This window comes from Rhinolophus ferrumequinum, chromosome 12 (genome assembly GCF_004115265.2).
Source record: "Rhinolophus ferrumequinum isolate MPI-CBG mRhiFer1 chromosome 12, mRhiFer1_v1.p, whole genome shotgun sequence".
Lineage (NCBI taxonomy): Eukaryota > Metazoa > Chordata > Mammalia > Chiroptera > Rhinolophidae > Rhinolophus > Rhinolophus ferrumequinum.
In genome coordinates, this window is record NC_046295.1 from 30779387 (window position 1) to 30802291 (window position 22905).

Genomic DNA, 22905 nt, shown 5'->3' on the forward strand with positions numbered 1-22905 from the left:
TTATTTTTTAAATTTATTGGGGTGACAATTGTTAGTAAAATTACATAGATTTCAGGTGTGCAATTCTGTATCACATCATCCATAAATCACACTGTGTGTTCACCACCCAGAGTCAGCTCCCCTTCCATCACCATACATTTGATCCCCCTCACCCTCATCCCCCACCCCCCAACCCCCTTACCCTCTAGTAACCACCAAATATTTATTTATTTTTACATTCAACATTATTTTATATTAATTTCAGGGGTACAGCGTATAGTGGTTAGATATTTTTATGACTTAAGAAGTGATCTCCCTGAATAGTCTAGTAGCCACCTGACACTGCATAGTTATTACCATATTATTTATTATATTCTCTATGCTTTACATCCCCATGACTATTTTGTAATTACCAATTTGTACTTCTTAATCCCTTTCCCTTTTTCTCCCTGCCCCCAACTCCCCTCCCATTTATCACCCCAATAAATCTAGCACCCAACTGATATCATACATAGTTATTACAAAATTATTGACTATATTCATTATGCTAAACCCTACATCCCCATGACTACATCCCCAACTCTACATATTTTTTTTTAATTAAAGTTTATTGAGGTGACAATTGTTAGTAAAGTTACATAGATTTCAGGTGTACAATTCTGTATTACATCATCTATAAATCACATTTTGTGTTCACCACCCAGAGTCAGTTCTCCTTCCATCACCATATATTTGATCCCCTTTACCCTCATCTACCAGCCCTCTCCCCTTTACCCTCTGGTAACCACTAAACTATTGTCTGTGTCTATGAGTTTTTGTTTCTCATTTGTTTGTCTTGTTCTTTTTATTGTTTTTGGTTCACATACCACATATCAGTGAAATCATTCGGTTCTCTGCTTTTTCTGTCTGACTGACTTTACTTAGCATTATAATCTCAAGATCCATCCATGTTGTCACAAATGGTCCTATTTCATCTTTTCTTACTGCCAAACAGTATTCCATTGTGTATATATACCACAACTTCTTTATCCATTCATCTATCGAAGGACATTCCGGTTGTTTCCATGTCTTGGCCACCGTAAATTAAGCTGCAATAAACATTGGAGCACACTTGTCTTTATGTATAAATGTTTTCAGATTTTTTGGGTAGATACCCAGGAGAGGGATTGCTGGGTCATATGGTAATTCTATTCATAATTTGTTGAGGAACCTCCATATTGCCTTCTATAGCAGCTGCACCAGTCTGTATTCCCACCAACAGTGTATGAGGGTTCCTTTTTCGCCACAGCCTCTCCAACACGTGTTACTACTTGTCTTGTTGATGATAGCCATTCTGACTGAGGTGAGGTGATATCTCATTGTGGTTTTTATTTGCATTTCTCTGATGATTAGTGATGTTGAGCATTTTTTCTTATGTCTATTTGCCATTTGTATGTCCTGTTTGGAGAAATGTCTCTTCAGGTCGTCTGCCCATTTTTCAATTGGGTTGTTTGTTTTTTTGTTGTTGAGTTGCATGAGTTCCTTGTATATTTTGGATATTAGCCCCTTATCGGAGGCACTGTTGGCAAAAATCTTCTCCCATTCAGTTGTTTGCCTCTTTATTTTGTCGATGGTTTCTTTTGCTGTGCAGAAGCTTCTAAGTCTGATATAGTCCCATTCATTTATTTTAGCTTTTACTTCCCTTGCCTTTGGAGTCAAATTCATGAAATGCTCTTTGAACCGAAGGTCCATGTTTAGTACCTATGTTTTCTTCTATGCAGTTGATTGTTTCAGGTTTTATGTTTAAGTCTTTGATCCACTTTGAATTAATTTTGGTACATGGTGATAGATAGCAGTCCAGTTTCATCCTTTTGCACGTGGCTTTCCAATTCTGCCAGCACCATTTATTGTAGAGGCTGTCTTTTCTCCATTGTACGTTTTTTGCTTCTCTGTCAAAAATTATCTGTCCATATTTATGTGGTTTTATTTCTGGGTTCTCAATTCTATTCCATTGGTCTATGTGTCTGTTTTTCTGCCAATACCACCATGCTGTTTTGATTATTGTAGCCCTGTAGTACAAGCTAAAGTCAGGGAGTGTGATACCTCCATTATTGTTTTTTTTTTCTTAAGAATGTTTTGGCTATTCGGGGTCTTTTGTTGTTCCAAACATATCTGATGATTTTTTGTTCTATTTCTTTAAAAAATGTTATTGGGATTTTGATGGGGATTGTATATTGCTTTGGGTAATATAGCCATTTTAACTACGTTGATTCTTCCAATCCATGAGCAAGGAATGTCTTTCCATTTCTTTGTGTCTTATTCAATTTCTTTTAAAAATGTTTTACAGTTTTTAGTATATAAGTCTCCCACATCCTTGGTTAAGTTTATTCCTAGGTATTTTATTCTTTTTGCTGCAATTGCAAAAGGAATTTTTTTTTTTATTTCTTTTTCTGAGATTCCATTGTTAGTATATAGGAATGCAATGGACTTTTGTACGTTGCTTTTGTAGCCGGCAACTTTACTGTATTCGTTGATTGTTTCTAATAGCTTTTTGGTGGAGTCTTTAGGGTTTTCTATATATAGCATCCTGTCATCTGCAAAGAGTGACAATTTAACTTCTTCATTCCCAATTTGGATGCCTTTTATTTCTTTCTCTTGCCTGATTGCTCTGGCGAGGACTTCCAACACTATGTTGAAATGCAGAGGTGATAGGGGACAGCCCTGTCGTGTTCCTGAATGTAGAGCAAAGGGCTTCACAACTCTACATATTTTTTATCTTCTTTGTCTTCTTCTCATTCTCCTTCTCCTTCTCCCTCTCTGTCTTCCTCTCCTTTTCCCTCTCCCTCTCCCTCTCCTTTTCCTTCTCCATCTCCTTCTCCTCCTCCTCCTTCTCCTTCTCCTTCTTTATAAAGAAGTCCCACTACCATTTCTTGTAATACTGGTTCGGTGGTGATGAACTCCTTTAGCTTTTTCTTGTCTGGAAAGCTCTTTATGTGTCCTTCAGTTCTAAATGATAGCTTTGCTGGGTAGAGTAATCTTAGTTGCAGGTCTTTGCTTTTCATAACTTTGAATATTTTGTGCCAATCCCTTCTGGCCTGCAAAGTTTCTGTTGAGAAATCAGCTTACAATCTTATTGGAACTCCCTTATAGGTTAGTAACTGCTTTTCTCTTGCTTCTTTTAAAATTCTCTCTTTATCTTTAACCTTTGGCATTTTAATTATGATATGTCTTGGTGTGGGCCTCTTTAGGTTTATCTTATTTGGGACTCTCTGTGCTTCCTGGGCTTGTATGTCCATTTCCTTCACCAGGTTAGGGAAGTTTTTCGTCATTATTTCTTCAAATAGGTTTTCAATTGCTCTCTCTCTTCTCCTTCTTGTACCCCTATAATATGAATGTTATATTATGACATTCATAATATTCTTGTACCCCTATAATATGAATATTATAATATGAATGTTGGTATGCTTGATGTTGTCCCAGAGGCCCCTTAAACTCTCTTCATTTTTTGGATACTTTTTTCTTTTTGTTGTTCTGATTGAGTGTTTTCTGCTACCTTATATTCTAAATTGCTGATTCAGTCCTCTGTTTCATCTAACCCATTGTTGATTCCCTTTAATGTATTCTTCATTTCAGTTTTTGTATTCTTTACTTCTGACTGGTTCTTTTTTATGCTTTCTATCTCCATTTTTATGTTTCCTATCTCTTTATTGAAGTACTCCCTGAGATCATTGAGCATCCCAATAACAAGTGTTTGGAACCTTCGTCCGGTAAATTGCTTGTCTTCATTTTGTTTACTTCCTTTTTTGGAGCTTTGTTCTATTTTTTTATTTGGGACATGTTTCTTTGTCTTCCCATTTTGGCTGCCTTCCTGTGTTTGTTTCTATATATTAGGTAGGGCTTGCTCTGCTTCCCAGTCTTAGTAGAGTAGTTTTATGTAATAGGTGCCCTGTGGGACTCAGTGGTGCAGTCTCCCTGGTCACCAGTGCTGGGTGCTCCAGGTATGTCCCTTGTATGGGTTGTGTGTGCCCTCTGTTGTAGATGAGCATTGATTGCTGTTTGCACGCCATTGAGAGGGACTGACCTTCAGGCTGATTGGTTGTGATGACTGGCCGTGACTGTAGTAGAGGAGCTGTGGTGCAAGGGCTGACCCTACAGAGCAGAATTTAGTGGGGCTCTGGTGCCTGCCTGGTCTGCCGTTTGAGTGTGTCATCCTTGGAGGTAGCCAAGTGATGCTCCAGCTTAGTCCAAAACTGGCCACTAGGTGTGCCAGCCCTGGGGCCTCCTGGAAGGGGACCCACTGCAGATCAAGTTTAGCCACAGCCAGTGCTCTGCCCAGGACCACCTGGTATGAGTCACAAAGCAATCCGCAGATGGCTGCCACCTGCACTGAGCATAGAGGTGCCTTGAGAGGCTAAGCTGTGAACCAAGACCAGCTGTGACTGGAGTCAGGCTTAGGGCTTCTCAGCCACAGGTACAGGACATGCAGAAGCCAGATGCTGCTTGTTTGGGTTTTGTGAACCTTTGAGGGGCGGGGTCTCTGGGAATCACTAAGGTGGGGAAGACAAAAGGTGATATAGAGATTCAGATGTGAAATCAGCATGTGTCTGCATGAAGGAATGGGGGAGAACCCAACAAAGAAACAATGGCTTCCACCAGCTCTTCTGTCTGGGAGAAAGCTGCCTCTCCAGCCCTTGCACTAAAGTCAGACAATTCAGTTTGTTCCCATATGTCCCTGGCACCTTTCAAGCTGCTGCCTCCACCCTGGAGAGTGAGTCTGTCAGTGAGTAAGTCTGTGTGGGGTCCCTTTAAGAGGAGTGCCTGGGAGTTCAGCCACCCTCCATCTCACTCAGCCACAAGTTTTGCTGGTATTTACAACCATAAATTATGGAGACTTCTCTCCCCAGCACTGGAACCCTGGGCTGGGAAGCTTGGTATGGAGTTGGGACCCGTTGCTCCTCTGGGGGGTACCTGTAGAGCCAAGATATGCCTCCCAATTTTTAATGGTCACACGTGGGTGTGGGACCAGCCTGTTCTATATCTCTGCCTCTCCTACCATTCTCAATGTGACTTCTTCTGTATGTCCATAGTTGTAGGGCTTTGGTTCAGCTAGACTTCAGGTGATTCTCACTGATGGTTGTTCTGTAATTTAGTTGTAATTGATGTGGTCCTGAGCAGAGGTGAGCACAGCATTTACCTACTCTGCCATCTTGACTGGAAATCTCCTTATTCATCTGATATTTTTAATAAACTATGGAAGTGTTTCAATCATTTGAAAAAGCAGGGACATGTATATTACTGTATTATATACATTAGTCAAATTATAAGCATTTGTTTGGGAAACTGCTCCAAGCTAACAATATCTGCCACAAAGAGCTTCCTTTGGTAGTTATAATTCCAAATATATTTTTAATGTACTTATTATATTTCTTGGAAAACCACAGAAAGTCGCAGATTGACACATTCCCATGGAGTTTCTGAACACACTTGGAGAGCATGGTATCTGACTGGTATTTTTCTCTGTAGAGTCAGGTAAGTAGAGTTGGGACCATGATGGAATCAGAGTTGAGTGGAATGATTCAAGTACAGATCATAGAAATTTACACTTGAATAGAGTCCACAGGGTGCAGGTTACAAGGTGTTTACAAGAACACCTTGTAAAACTCTGCTCAAAAGATAAAAGATAGAAAAAAAAAATGGTTCCTCGAAAGCATTACACTAAGTGAAAGAAGCCAGCTCCAAAGGACTTATATTATATTATTCCATTTATATGAAATGTCCAGAATATGCAGAGCCAGAGACTGAATCCATATTTGGAAAGGAAGGTAGAATAGGGAATGACTGCTAGTAAGTATGAGGTTTCTTTATGGGGTGACAAAAATGTTCTGGGTTTGGATAATGAAGATTGCACAACTCCGTGGCTATACTAAATAACACTGAATTGTATACCTTAAAAGAGTAAATTTGAGGATATAGGAATTATAGCTCAATAAAGATGTTATTTAAAAGGAGAGAGAAAAATGATTATTCAGATGCCAGTGATGGATAAAAAGTCCCTTTTAAATTGAGACAGCATCCCCAAAGTACTCCCTTGGTTTTAAAAAGTTAGATATATCTTCTAATGTCCAAATCCTTTTTCCTACAAGGCACTCATCCCCTCTATTTCACAGTTAATAAATAATCTGTGACTTTTAAGCTAATTTGCATCTCTCTGTAGAGAACTAGCTTGTCTTCAATTAGGTGGGTACAGCATTACATTTCTCTGGAGCTGAAATGATGAGATATCAAGAAATTAGTTCAAATCTAAGCATCAATGTTTGGCATAAAAATATAATTAGAACTAATATCACACACCAATTTAAATATTTATTGGCTATAATAAAATATGTCAATTTATTTAAATTTTATACATGAGACAAGTGAAGTTTCTGTAGCTCTTGGAGTTTTTGGTTTTCATGGAATTGCCATTTCATCTTTTCTCAGAGGAAGCTTGGCTTTCCCCGAGTTTTTGGATACATTTTAGATGCTCTTCTGTCTTTCCATGATTTGTGCAGGTTCTTATGGGTAGTAGATTGATTATCTGATTATTTTCAGCTTACCTCACAGTGGACGAATGACCATTTGTATTTTATTATCTCCAGGGAGGCTTCTTTACCCACTGCTTTCCTCTAATCTTTCATGGGGCTGGTGGCTGGCTGCACTGTCTGGAAAGATAGTGACTAGGAGATGATTGGTTTTGTGTGCTTTATTTCAGGTCATTGTTTGGATAAGCTTCAGCCATCTTTAGTAACTCTGACTACTCATACTCCCAGTAGCCACAGTGATTGACTTGTTACAGTGGTTCCCAAACTCAGGTGTCACCTGGCTCCTCTTCCTCCACTTCAACGACAGTCTAAAAGTCCAGTCTCACAGAAGCCAATGGTAAGTAAAGACTTATGGAGGATCTCATAGAGGAGGTGTTCCTGGTCCTTGCATTTGTGACTGCCTTCTTTACTTCTATGGAAATCTTATCCTATGAAGTCTTACACAGGAAAAGACAATTTAAATAGAGTACTGCTTTATAAAGAAATCAAAAATACTTTCTACAGTTATAAAAAATTTGAATTCTGAAAACTTTAGATGAAAAGATCTTAGAATTGAAATTTCTTGGCTGAATGAGAAAATAGTCATGAACAGAAAATTACATAAAATCACTCACAATGTTAACAGACTCCTAAAAATGGCCACAAATCTGAAAATAGAGGAGGAGCAGTGAGTGGACGAAGCCAAGAGATGTGGACCAGAATTCTGGCTTCTGGCTGATCTAGTTCTGTGACTTTGAACAAGTCATTAACCTCTTTATTCCTCAGTTTCCTTTTCTGTGATTTGAGTACAATACTAGTTATCTTTCAAGATTAGACTAGTATCTGGCATTTAACAGGACTCAACAAATGGCAGATGGTAATAACAGCTGATTTTTTTTTCTATTTTTGAACTAACAGTATTGATATTGACAGAAACTTTTGCACGTAGAGGTAAACAATCTTGTGTTTTAGACTACAGAAATGCCGGATGTCAAGCTTGGACATCTTCCATGAAAGAGTCTTTAGTGACGAATTATTTAAAAGACGTTTTAAGATGTTTCCCAAAAGTCCATAATGCAAAAAAAAATTTTTTTTTAAATAGCAGCCTTATGGTTATCTCTAGCCAGAGATTCATTGGCATTTTATGTTATTTGCAAAATATAACAAAACAATTGAAGGATTTTAATTATCACCTGTAAGACCTAGAAAGAATTGTTTCTCTGACAGCGATGCTAATTTCCTCCACTTTAAGGACAGCCTTATTAATCTCTCCTTGCCAGATGTTGTTGTTGTTGTTATTGTTGTTATTATTATGAAATTTATTGGGGTGACAATGGTTAGTAAAATTATATAGGTTTCAGGTGTACAATTGTATAATACACCATCTATATATCACAGTGTATTCACCACCTAGTCAATTCTCCTTCCATCACCATATATTTGATTCCTTTTCCCCTCTTCTACCACCTCCCTTCCCCCCTTACCCTCTGGTAACCACTAAACTATTGTCTGTGTCTATGAGTTTTTGTTTGTTTGTTTGTCTTGTTCCTTTATTGCTTTCAGTTTTATATTCCACATATGAGGGAAGTCATATGGTTCTCGACTTTTTCTGTCTGACTTATTTTGCTTAGCATTATAATCTCAAGATTCATCCATGTTGTTGCAAATGGTAGTATTTCATCTTTTCTTATGGCCAAGTAGTATTCCATTGTGTATATATACCACATCTGCTTTATCCAGTCATCTATCAAAGAACGTTTTGGTTGTTTCCATGTCTTGGCCACCATATATAATCCTGCAATGAACATTGGAGTACTTATATCTTTACAGATAAATGTTTTCAGATTTTTTTGGTAGATACCCAGGAGAGGCATTGCTGGGTCATATGGTAATTCTAGTCTTAATTTTTTGAGGAATCCCCATACTGCTTTCCATAACAGTTGTATCAATTTACATTCCAACCAACAGTGTATGAGGGTTCCTTTTTCTCCACAGTCTCTCCAACACTTATTATTTGTCTTGTTGAAGGTAGCCATTCTAACAGATGTGAGGTGATATCTCATTGTGATTGTGATTTGCATTTCCCTAACAGCTAGTGAAGTTAAGCATTTTTTCATATATCTGGTAGCTGTTTGTATGTCTTGTTGGGAGAAATGTCTGTTCAGGTCCTCTGCCCATTTTGTAATTGGATTGTTTGGTTTTTTGTTGTTGAGTTGTACAAGTTCTTTATGTATTGTATTTTGGATATCAGCCCCTTATTGGAGGTGTTGTTTGCAAATATCTTCTCCCATTCAGTTGGTTGCCTCTTTGTTTTGTTGATGGTTTCTTTTGCTTTGCAGAAGCCTTTTAGTTTGATATAGTCCCATTCATTTATTTTAGCTTTTACTTCCCTTGCCTTTGAGGTCAAATTCATAAAATCCTTTTTGAACCCAAGGTCCATAAGTTTATTACCTATGCTTTCTTCTATGCAGTTTATTGTTTCAGGTCTTATGTTTATACCTTTGATCCATTTTGAGTTAATTTTGTTACTTGGTGACAAATAACAGTCTAGATTCATTGTTTTGCATGTGGCTTTCCAATTCCCCCAGCACCATTTATTGAAGAGGCTTTCTTTTCTCCATGGTATGTTTTTGGCTCTTTTGTCCAAAATTATCTGCCCATATATATGTGGATTTCTTTCTGGGTTTTCAATTCTATTCCATTGGTCTGTGTGGTTTTTTTTCGCCAATAGTATGCTGTTTTGATTATATTGTCACTTTGTAGTACAAGGTGAAGTCAGGGAGTATGATACCTCCAGTTCTTTTTCTTAGGATTGCTTTGGCTATTTGGGGTTCTTTGTGATTCCACACAAATCTGAAGATTTTTTTGTTCTATTTCTTTAAAAAATGTATTGGGACTTTAATGGGGATTGTATTAAATCTGAATATTGCTTTGGGTAATATCACCATTTTAACGATGTTGATTCTTCCAATCCGTGAACACAGAATATCTTTCATTTCTTTGTGTCTTCTTCAGTTTCTTTTAAAAATGTCTTATAGTTGTTCTTGTATAGGTCCTTAACATCCTTTGCTAAGTTTATTCTTAAGTATTTTATTGTTTTTGTTGCAATTTCAAAAGGAATTTTTTTAAGTTTCTTTTTCTGAAATTTCATTGTTAGTATATAGGAATGCAATGGATTTTTGTACATTGATTTTATAGCCATCAAATCTACTATATTCATTTATTGTTTCTAATAGCTTTTTGGTGGAGTATTTAGGGTTTTCTATATAAAGAATCATGTCATCTGCAAAAAGTGACAATTTAACTTCTTCATTCACAGTTTGGATGCCTTTTGTTTCTCTTGTCTGATTGCTCTGGCAAGGACTTCCAATACTATGTTGAATAGCAGTGGTGAAAGCGGGCAACCCTGTCTTGTTCCTGAACATAGAGTAAAAAGCCTCCAGTTTTTCACCATTAATTATGAGATTAGCTGAGGATTTGTCATATATAGCTCTTATTATGTTAAGGTATTTTCAGTCTATAGCCATTTTTTAAGTGTTTTTATCATAAATGCATGTTGTTGCTTGTCAAATGCTTTTTGTGCACGTATTGATATGATCATATGATTTTTATTTTTTATTTTGCTTATGTAGTGTGTCACTTTGATCAATTTGATATTGTACCATTGAACCATTCTTGTGCCCCTGGGATGAACCCGTCTTGATCATGATGTATAATCTTTATAATGTATTGTTGTACTTGATTTGCTTGAACTTTGCTTGGGATTTTTGCATCTATATTCATCAGAGATACTGGTCTGTAGTTTTCTTTTTTTGTGTTATCTTTATCAGGTTTTGCTATAAGAGTAATGTTGGCATCATAGAATGAGTTAGGAAATACTGCCTGTTCTTCAATTTTTTGGAAGAGTTTGAGGAGGACAGGTGTTAAATCCTCTTTGAATGTTTGGTAGTATTCACTAGTGAAGCCGTCTGGTCCTGGACCTTTGCTTTTGGGAAGGTTGTGGATGATTGACTCAATTTTCTTACTGTTGATCCATCTATTTAGATTTTCTAGTTCTTTTGATTCAGTCTAGGAAGGCTATATGTTTCTAAGAATTTGTCCCATTTCTTCTAGGTTGTTGAATTTGGTAGCATATAGTCCTTCATAGTATTCTTGGATGATCCTTTATATTTCTGTGCAGATATTTTAAGTTTTATACATTTGTTGGAATCTGCAAAGAGTTAAAGAGAGCTGTCCATATGTTGTAAACAATTAGTTAGTACACCTATAGTCCAAACCAAAATTTAAAAAAAATTAACTAAGGTTTTTGGTTTTCCCTAGATTTTATACCTGCTAAGACATAACTAGTTAAAAATACAAAATCTGAAATAAATAGTGGTTTCCAATATAATAATGTTTCTAATGAAGCAAACCTATTCTCAGAGTGAGAAAAAAAATTAATTCTAAATTGTGAAAGTAAAATTCTGAAACAGCAAAAAACTCTTATCCTTACAAAGTCTTTAGAATTCTAATGAAATATTAGTGTCCTTAGAAAAATAAAAGCAGATATTGCACTCATAAAACAAGAACAGGATGCTTTTTTTAAAACCTTAGAAAACCAGAAAAAGCTCTTGAAAATAAAAAATAGAAATATCAAAACTTTAAAAATTCAATAAAGGCTGGTAAGATTGAATTTATTAAAGAAAAGATAGAGGAAAATGACTTCTAGTTTCAGCTCTGATATGTAAAGAGCTTAGAAGTTATCATTCCTGTTCTTACAACAAGAAAAAGCTAGATAAACTGAAAATTAACAACTTTTTATGGACCCATCAGAGAACTGAGGTTGCAGGAAAAACTGCCACTCTGGAATTTGGAAGTACAGGCATGTTCAGAGAGACAAAGCTGAGATCTCTTTACCTGAAACAAAAGCTGCTGGAGCCATAAACTAGAGCCATAAACTTACGTGGTAATTTTGATGAATTGCTGGAAGCTGTGTGGATTAACGTACTAGTGTGAAAGTGAGGGGCCACCACAATTTTATGGCTTTTACCCCATGAGGTTCTCACAGTAAAGAGCTAAGAAAGATTTCTTTGTGGCTCTGGCAGGGAAAAATGCAGAATAGACATTGTGAAATACACCCAGAATCTTCTCCATAACAAAGACTCACCCTCTATCTAGGTCAGGGGTGTCCAAATTGTGGCCTCCCGACAACTGCGGCCCGCAATCCATTGTTAATTGGCCCGCAGCAAATTCCAAAAATATATTTAGTTTATTTAAATAAACCAGGTGAAGCAATACGTTCTTCACCTCCAGTGAGTGGCCCGGCTGTTTGTGTATTTTACCGCTTATGGCCCTTGGTGAAAAGCGTTGGAAAAAGTTTGAACACGCCTGCTCTAGGTGAAAGTGCTTTGTCAAACAAAGCCTTACCACAGCTGGGAAAGGGCATTTCTTCTACTTCAGCCTCCTCTAGACTTCCTGCCTCACATAATTGGTGGGGGCGGGGAGCATAATCAACAGGCATCAAGGCCTCAAGAAGGTAGATTTGGAAAGATGAAATCAGGGAAGGAAGTAGGGGGTAGGATGGAAAAACTATATTTCTGAACAAACACTCATGAAGGTCACAGCCTGAAGACATAGGCCCACTAAAAGACTGAGATATAATCAGAAGGTAATAAAATGCTCCCCCTCACCCACATCGCACTGATGGCGCTGCACTAGAACATCAGTGGATTTCAGCTGAAAGAGAGGCAATGCACAGACTCCCTGAGGAGTAGAAGGGGAGAGGGGGAAGCCCAAAGTCAAGAGATGAAATAAAAATAAGGACACCGATAGGAATTTGAAGCCTCTGGCACCAGTATCTACAGGCAACATTTAAAATAGCTCAACTTCTAACGAGATTAATTTTAATCCCCTAAAGGCAAGAAAAAACACAGTCTAAAGACATCAGCAGAACCAGATTTGATGTGACCTAGATATTGGAATTACCAGACAGTGAATTTAAAATAGCAATGATTCTTATTAAGGGCTGTAATGAAAAAAGTAGACTACATGCAAGAACAGATGGAGGATATAAGCAGAGAGATAAACTCTAAGAAAGAATAAAAAAGAAGTTATAGAAATTGTTCAGACTGAGTCTGAGTTGTTCCAAGATTTGTGCCTGAGAAGTCTGGAGCCCAAAGAACATACGAGGTGCCCGAGTGTGAAACACAGGTTTATTGAGATGTGCTGACTGGGGAGAGTCTCTGATGGTGGCCAGCCAGAGGGGTAGTGATCTGCCCACTGGCAGAGAAGAAGTAGGATTATACAGGATCAGGAAAACAAAGAACATTTCATGGGAGAAATCATCGTGCCTGCAGGGCCTGCTCTCATGTACACAGCAGCCCAAGATGGCAGGAGACCTTGACTGCTTGCCAGCATACACAACTGATTGTCTGATAAACAGTGTTCCCATGGAGTCAGGAGACCTTGATTACATGCCAGTTCATCTGCCTGTGGGCCAAGTTCTTATAGAAGTAAACAGCAACAGAAATAAAGAATGGCTTTGATGGACTCATTAGTAGAATCAACATAGCTGAAAAAAGAATCAGTGGGCTTGAATATACTAGGTCAATAAAAACTCTTCAAGATGAAATGCAAAGAGAAAAAAAAGACAAGAAAACCAGAACAGAATATCCAAAAACTGTGAGACAATATCAAAAGGTGTACCAATATAAGGGCAAAACTCAGGGAATCAATAATGTAGTGAGACTTAGCTAGTTTGCAGTTTGATTCACCTCATAGCTCACTATTTAGCCACCTGATATTCCACTGTTTTCTATTTGTTTTAATGACTCTACTTTGCTCATTGCTTGATTTAATGACTCTACTTTGTTCCCTTTCTTAAGACTATACATACTACCTTGTTGATCTAATTAATCAGCAGAACACTAACCTGGAAAGAACAATTTCTCAATTCTCAGGTACCCGGACACCAGGATCCATGGTTGCAACTCCCTTACAGTTTTTGCTTATGATGCATGAAACACTCCAGCCATGGCTGCTAAATCTGAGATAACATGAAGCAGACCAGGCCGTGGGAGGTGATTTCTCAACTGTCAGCCCTGAAACTTACATGACCAACTCCACTTTTTTTGTTCTTTCCCCCACCTGCCTGCCTGACTATAAAACCTCTTGATTATTCTCCGTTCAGGGAAGGTTTTTGTTTCTGCACATTAGTCGGCCATCTTCCCTAGCTGCCGGCATTTAGAATAAAGGACACTTTTCTCCTCACCAACCCTTATCACTCAAGTTTTTGGGCTTTGGGCAGCAAGCAGCACTGGTCCTCAGTCAGGTAACAACAATATCAAAAGGTGTGATATACATGTAATTAGAATACCAGAAGAGAAGAAAGCAAGAATGGACAGAAGCAATATTTGAAGTAATAATGACCAAGAACTTTCCAAAATTACTACCAGTTATACCACAGAGCCGGAAAGCTCAAAGAACACCAAGAAGAATAAATAACAAAACTAAATAACAACCTAACCCCCATACATATATAACTGTGTGTCATAGTCAAACTACAGAAAACCAAAGACAAAAAGAAAATCTTAAAAAGAATATATATATAAAAAAAGAATACATTACCCATGGAGCAACATGGATAAGAATCACAATGAACTTCTTGTCAGAAGCCATGCCAATGAGAAGAAAGTGGAGTGAAATAGCTAAAGTGTTGTGAAGAAAAAACCCCACCAACCTAGAATTCCATATCTAATGAAATTATTCTTCAAAAGTAAAGAATACATAAAGAATTTCTCAGACAAGAAACTAACAAACAAACAAAAACTAAGAATTTTTCACCAGCAGAAATATTAAAAGATATTCTACAGGCAGGAGAAAAAAAATACAGCTCAGAAACTTGGACCTATATAAACAAAGAGAAAGCATTAAAGAGGGAATAAATGAAGGTAAAATAAAACTTATTTTTCTTTATCTTAGCTGACATAAGAGATAATCATTTAAAGCAATAATAGTAACAATGTGTTGAGTCATTATAGTATAAGGATAAATGAAACGAAGGACAGCAATGTCACAAGGGATGAGAAGGAGGAATTGGTAATGCTCTGTTTTAAGGTATCTGTACACGTAAAGTGGGACAGTGGTATCTGAAAGGGGCTTTGAAAAAAAATGTATATTGTAGACTCCAGGACAACCACTACAATTTTTTTTAAAGGATACTTGATTGGCTAAAACAGGAGATAAAGTGGAATCACATAAAATGTTCAATTAAATCAAGAGAAGACAATTGGCCAGGACTGTTGTGTGAGCCAGTAGACTCGCAGTAAAGCAGTGGAAGAATAAGCAGTATCACATATGCTCTCTGCTCTTCAGAAGTTTTAAATAGCTTGAGAAAGTGGCATCAGAAAAGACAGCCTATAACTAAGTACTAAGTTTTAAAGAATAGCTGCCACAGAAATTTAGAAGAAGGAGGAATTGGTACCTAGTCCGTTGGTCTCCAAATCTAGTCTATGGACAGGTGCTCGTTCATGATAAGGTGCTGGCCCTTTCATTGGCCTAGGCCAAAACAAGAAAATTAAAGACAATATAATAATTATAGCTAAAATTTTAAAAAAAAACTTCTTATATATGTTGGTCACCATTCTAAATTCATTACATATTAACTCATTAATCATCATAATCCTGCGAAGCGGGTTATCACTACTAATACAATAAGGTTATATAATAAGACTCAGGCATATTTTAAAGAACAGCCTCTTTAGTTCTTTTTCTAGATACAATTTTAGAAGTTGAAAAGTACAGGCCTACCTTGGGGATGTTGGGGATTTGATTCCAGACCACTACAATAAAGTAAATATTTCAACGAAACTTGTCATAATCTTTGCTGGTGGAGGGCCTTGCCATAAATTTGTAAAAAATGCAACATTGATGAAGCACAGTAAAATGAAGCAAACTAAAACGAGGTATATCTGTATATTTTGAAAACACATAGATAGAAAAAAGGAGCATATCATTATTTTAACTTTACATGTGAACAACCCAAGGCATGGGAGGTAACAACCCATAGTTGCACTCCTAAGAAGTAGGGGAGCCATGATCTGACTCTAAATCCTGCACTACTGACCACAGCCCTGCCAGCACAATAGTTAGAACCACACTGAAACAAATAAAATATGATAAACTTAAGGAAAGCAAATCTTCTTTTAATAATGCAGCATATTTCTTATCTAATTTAAAACAGCTTCATAAACATTATTCATGTATTCATGACTGAGAACCAAATGTAAAGGAAACATATGATTCATCCAGCATTCCAGCTGTTATTCAAAGGAAGAAAACTTTTGGGAGCTGAAAGACTTCTGCAAAATATCAATCATCAATTGGAAAAGCCTCTTAACAAAAGATGAGCCCAGTCTACTAAAATGTGCCTGTATAAAGATTAGTCACATGCTAATACCCATTGCCTTCTTAAATTGTATGTTTTATTGTTAAAGCAACATTCTCAGACACGTTTAAAAAAGTAAACTTGTCTCATTGTTTGGGCTGGTGGTATGGCCTTGTCACCAGTTTGATTGTTTAGTAGTTTTTGAGTCCATAATTAACTTTTCTGGTTAATGTGTTGAGTAAAAAGTTTTAAAATGTTGACACCTAATCCTAATCAGTCACAGAAATATAAAAGGCTTTTGACCTACAAATAAACATACAAAATTAAGCTGATATGAACACAGACTAACTTTGGTTAATAAGGAGAGTTCTACTGAATGTAAGTATACTAAAGCTAATTTTCAATAAAACTGGTTTACATCAGTAAAAAGCAAAAAACAAAACAATAATAACAATAACAACAAAAAACAAGAGGAGGGGCAGAAAGGGGAGGCAAAAAAGAAACAAAGAACAAATGCAATGAATAGGAAACAATTACAAATATGAACACTATTAACCCAACTATCAATAATCACTTTAATGTGAATGGTCTAACTCTACCAATTTAAAGACAGAGATGATCAGAGTGAAGGAAAAATGACCTAACTATGTGTTGTCTACAAGAAACCTACTTTAGAAAATTCTGAAAAGCATCATTCTAACATTGGACGTGCTTACTGTGAAGGTAGGTAAGCCCAAAGGCTGTCCTTCTGAAGACATTTTAGTCCTGTGAGCAAGAAAGCCCTGGTCATTGTTGAAGAAGATAACACCATCATGGAAGAATCAATAGAAAAACAAGACCAAAAAAATAAGTCAAGTCTTCAAGTGTCATTCTCTGAAGAAAAAAACAGAGAAACCCACTTTAAAGATGAAGATTTCATTAAGTTGAAAGTAAAAGGATAGAGCAAACTGTACCATGCTAACACTAATCAAAAGAAATATGGAGTATCTAATTTCAGACAAAAGACTTCAAAACAAGGAATATTATCAGTGTTAAAAAGGGGCATTACAGAATGATAAAGGCATTATGTAATTAACGTAAATTCTCTGAGAAAACGTAACAATCCTAAATGTATATGCACCTAACAAAAGTGTCAAAATATACGAAACAAAAACTGATAGAACTGAAAGACAAATCCACTTTATTGGAACAGAGACTTCAATACCCTTTTGCCAGTAATAGATCAAGAAAGCAGAAAAATGGAAAGGATATAGATGACCTCAGCACTATCAGTCAACTTAATCTAATTGATATTCATAGAATACTCCTATGACAGCAGAATACACATTCTTCTCAAGCGCACATGGAACATTCACCATGATAGACCACATTCTGGACTAACACATATAAAAGAATATAAACCACACAAAGAATGTTCTCAGACCACAATGAAATAGAACTAGAAATAAGCAACAGAAAAATAGCTGGAATATTCACAAATACTTGGAAATTAAACAACACATTTTTAAATAACCCATGGGTCAAAGACCAAGTCTCAACAGAAAATAAAAAATACTTTGAACTAAATAAAAATGAAAGTACAACTTATCCAAATTTGTGAGATGCAGCAAAAGCAGAGACTAGAGGGGAATTTAAAGCATTAGATTAATTTTTAAAAGAAGGAAGATCTAGAATCAATGACTTAGATTCCATCTTAAGAAACTAGAGAAAGAACAATTTAATCCTAAAGCAAATAGAAGAAAATAAGTCATGAAAACTTAGAGCAGAAATAAATGAAATTGAAAAGAAGAAAAACAATGAAGAAAATCCATGAAACCAAAAGCTGGTTCTTTAAAAACTTCAATGAAATTGATAAAGCTTTAGTCAGTCTAGCCAAGAAAAAATGAGAGAAGACACAAATTACCAATATCAGAAAAGAAAGAGGGGTCATGATTACTGATTCCAACAAATGATAAGATTAATAAATGAATGCTATGAACAACTTAATGCCCACAAATTTGACAACTTATCTAAAATGGATCAATTCTTTAAAAGATACAAACAACCTAAACCATAAGGAGAAAGAGAGAATCTGAAAATTCCTATATCTATTAAATAACTTAAATCAATAATCAATTAACCTTTTAGAAAAGAAAGTACCAGGGTCAGATGGTTCACTGGCGAATTCTACCAAACATTTAAGGAAAAAATAATACCAATTCTCTATGAGAAAGTATAATGAGAGGAAACACTGTTTAACTCACTCTTTAAGACCAATATTACCTTAACACCAAAATCAGGTGTAGACATTATAAGAAATAAAAACTATAAACCAATATCCCTCATGAACATAAGTGCAAAAATCTTCAGCAAAATATTAGCACGTCAATCCAATAATTCATAGAAAGAATTATGCACCAAAACCAAGTGGAATTTATCCCAGGTATGAAAGCTCGTTCAATATTTAAAAAAATCAGTCAATGTAATCTACCACATTGACAGACTAAAAAGGAAAAATGTATGATAATAGCAACTGATGCAAAAAAAAAAGTATTTGACAAAATTCAACATCCATTTGTGATAAAAACTCTTAGCAAGCTAAGAATTATTGGGGACTTCCTTAACTTAGTAAACAATATCTACAAAAATACCTACAGCTAATATCGTACTTAATGATGAGAGAATGGATGCTTTCACCTTAAGATTGAGTAAGGATGTCCTCTATTACCACTGTTGTTCAACATCATAGTGGCAGTCCTAGGTAGTGCAATAAGGAAAGAAAAGGGTTTCTAAGGTATACAAATTGTAGAGGAAGACCTAAAACTGCCTTGGTGCATAGATGATATGGTTATCTATATAGAAAACCTAAAAGAATCTACAACACCCCCACCCCAAAATTCTGGAACTAAAAAGCAAGATCACAGGATACAATGTCAATTATACAAAAGTCAACTACTTTCCAATTAAAACAATTAGAATTAAAAATTAAAAAACAATATCATTTACAATCACACCAAAAAAGAAATACTTTAGTATAAACTAACAAAATATGTGGATATCTATATGTAGAAAATTACAAAACACTGAAGAAATAAATTAAAGAATATGAAAATAAACACTTTTTTTAGAAAAGTGCAAAGGCATTCAATGGAGAAAGGATAGTCTTTTCAACGAATAGTGCTAGACTAACTAGACATCCATTTGCAGAAAAATGAACACAGAAACAGAATTTATACCTTACACAAAAATTAACTCAAAAGAGATCATAGGCCTAAATGTAAAATGCAATACTATAAAACTTCTAGGAAAAAAAAGGAAAATACTGATGTGACCTTGGGTTTTTTGATGAGTCCTTAGATACAACACCAAAAGCATAATCCATGAAAGAAAAAATTGATTAGCTATAATTTATTAAAATTAAAAAATTCTGCTCTGCAGATGAAAAGACAAGCCACAATCTGGGAGAAAATATTCATAAATCATAAATTTGATAAAGGGTTTGTATCTAAAATGTACGAAGAACTCTTACAATTCAACAATAAGCAAACAAACAACCCAATTTAAAAAATGCGAAAGATTTCAAATATATACTGATGGAAGGAGAACTAACTTCTGGGTGGTGAAAACACAATGTGATATATAGATGATGTATTACAGAATTGTACACCTGAAACCTATGTTACTTTACTAACAATTATCACCCAATAAACTTTAATAAAAAATGCAAAAGATCTGAATAAATACCTCATCAATGAAGGTATGTAGATGGCAAATAAGCATGTGAACAGCTCAATATATTTGTTTTTAAAGAGATGTAAATTACAGCAATAATGAGATACTACTACACACCTATTAGAATAGCTAATAGACAACACATGGACAACACCAAATACTAGAGGGGATGCAAAACAACAGGAACTCATTTGTTGCTGGTGACAATGCAAAATGATACAGCCACTTTGGAAGATAATTTGTCAGTTTCTTACACAGTTAGACATAGTCTTGCAATACATTCAAGCAATCATGCTCCTAAATATTACCTAAGCTGATATGAAAATTTATGTTCCTACAAAAACCTGTACATCAATGCTTAGAGCAGCTTTATTCATAATCATTTAAAACTGAAGCAACCAAGTTGTCCTTAATAGGTAAATAGGCAAACACACTGTGATACATCTATACAATGGAACATAATTCAGCAATAAAAAAGAATGAGTTATAAAGCCATGCAATGACATGGATGAATCTTAAATGCATATTGATAAATAAAATGAGCCCATCTGAAAAGGCTTCATACTGTACCATTCCATTTATATGACGTTCTGGAAAAGGCAAAACTATACAGAAGGTAAAGTGGTTAAGTGGTTGCCATGATTTAAGGGTGAGGGAGGATTGAATAGGTGAAACATAGTGGATTTGGGGAGGTGGCAAAACTATTCTGTATGACTTTGCCATAGTGGATACATGGCACTATACAATTGTCAAGACCCATAAAACCTTACAGTACAAAGAGAAAACTTTATACAAATTTTAAAAAATCATTCAGGAGGTTGGGGGATCTCAACAAGGAATTTATCCTGTGAAAAAGAATCTAGCTATATTACAACTATATGAGACGTTCTCACTGAAGGTCATGAGAGAAAAGGTGCTGACCTACATAACTTTGGAAATAAGTGGAGCCTATAAGACTAAAGACAGAAAGAACTATACACAAGCACTGTACTCTGGTTGATAAATTGTTTCCCAGAAGGATGTAGATGAACAATTCTGATACTGCTATACATGTATGCTGGAACTGAACAATTAAGTAAATGGTTAACAGAAGGTAGGGGCCAGATTTCACACTGTTGGAGTAGGGATTTACAGATGAGCACAGGGAAGAGACTAAAATGATCTGTGTGATGATGGATCCGGTTTAGACATCCATACGAACTCATGTTCAGCTTAATATAGATACAGGTGTTTAGATATAGAAATATTTATAGATATGTGTGTATATATGGATTAGTATGCATACATATGTTTTCTTGCTCTGTCAGCTGAAAGGGCTTAGAAGCCATGACACACCAGTGACAGTGACCACACCTAGCATCCATATCTGGTGTCTAATACCATTCTCCAATAAAACGAATCAGGACTCCTTGGAGAAATGGGTAATATTAGAACTGGGGCAGGAAATATACAAGAGGAGCCTGAAGCATCTTGTAGTGCCAGAAAGTAAGAAAGTGCTAAAACAAAAGAAAACAAATCACAAGAATGGGGGTATGTCAAAGGGGCACAGGGGCCAACTGAAGAGTTCGTAATGGCCAAAGTTGGAACAATCTGAGCAACAAAATAAACAAAATAATATTGAATTATAAGGCAAAATATAAAATAAATATCAATGAGTCGATACTGATATAAATAAATAAACACAAATCTGTCTTGCAGAGGAATGTCATTTATGCAGAAGAATTCTAAATAATTTCTGTAGACATTTTTTACTCAGGGAGGTGGAGCATAGCTCCCCACTCCTTAAGTGTAGGTTGTACACAATAACTTCCTTTCAAAAAGTACAGTATGGAAAGGGGGGAAAGAGTAACTTTACAGTGGAGAAACCTGACAAACACTACCTCAGCCAGATGATCAAAGTTGAGATCAACAGTGGTAAGCTATATTGATAGCATGTACCCTGGCTATGATGGGATGAGAATGACACTTTACTGTGTAGTCTTCTTCCCCAAAACCCATAACCCCAGTCTGATCATGAGTGGAAAAAATCAGACAAATCTCAACTGACAAACATTCTACAAAATACCTGACAAGTACTCTTTGATGTCAAGGCTATCTAAAACAAGAAAAACATGAGAAACTGTCAAGCCAAGAAGAGCCTAAGGAAATATGATTAAATGTAATATGGTATTCTGGATTTATTATCACCTGTTAACAGTTTGAGAAGAATTAATACCTATTCTTAAACTATTCCAAAAAATTCAAGAGTAGGGAAGGCTGCCAAGCTCATTCTACGAGGCCACTATTACCCTGATTCCCAAATCAGACAAAGACATTACAAAAAAAGAAAACTATAGGCTGATATCCCTGATGAACAAAGATGAAAAATTCTCAAAAAAAATTAGCAAACCAAATTCACCAATCTATTAAAAAGATCATACACCACGATCAAGTGGTATTTATTCCTGGGATACAAGGTTGATTCAATATCCACAAATCAATTAACATGATACACCATGTAAACAAAATGAAAGATAAAAATCATATGATCATATCAATAGATGCAGAAAAAGCATTTGACAAAATCCAGCATCCATTTATGATAAAAACTCTCAGCAGAGTGGGATTAGAGGGAACATATCTCAATATAATAAAAGCCATGTATGACAGTTAACATTATACTTACTGGGGAAAAGCTAATAGCATTCTCCTTAAGATCAGGAACAAGACAAGGAATTCCACTTTTATTCAACATAGTACCGGAAGTCCTAGCCACAGTAATCAGACAAGAAAAAGAAATGAAAGGCATCCAAATTGGAAAGGAAGAAGTAAAATTGTCATTATCTGCAGATGACATGATACCATATAGAGAGAACCTCAAAGATTCCACCAAAAATCTATGAACTGATAAATGAATTCAGTAAAGTATCAGGATAAAAAATTAATATTCAGAAATAGTTTGCATTTTCATACACACATAGCAAACTATCAGAAAGAAAAATTAAGAAAACATCCCATTTACAATTGCATCAAAAAAAAAATAATGAAGTACCTAGGAATAAATTTAACCAAGGAAGTAAAAGACTTGTACTGAGAAAATTGTAAGACATTGAAGAGAGAAATTAAAGAAGATACAAATAAATGGAAGCATGTACCATGCTCATGGGTAGGAAAAATTAATATAGTTAAAATGTCCATACTACCCCAAACAATCGTAGATTCAATGCAATCCCTATCAAAATACCAATGGCATTTTTCACAGAACTAGAACAAATAATCCTAAAATTCATATGGAACCATAAAAGACCCCAAATAGTCATGGCCATCTTGAGA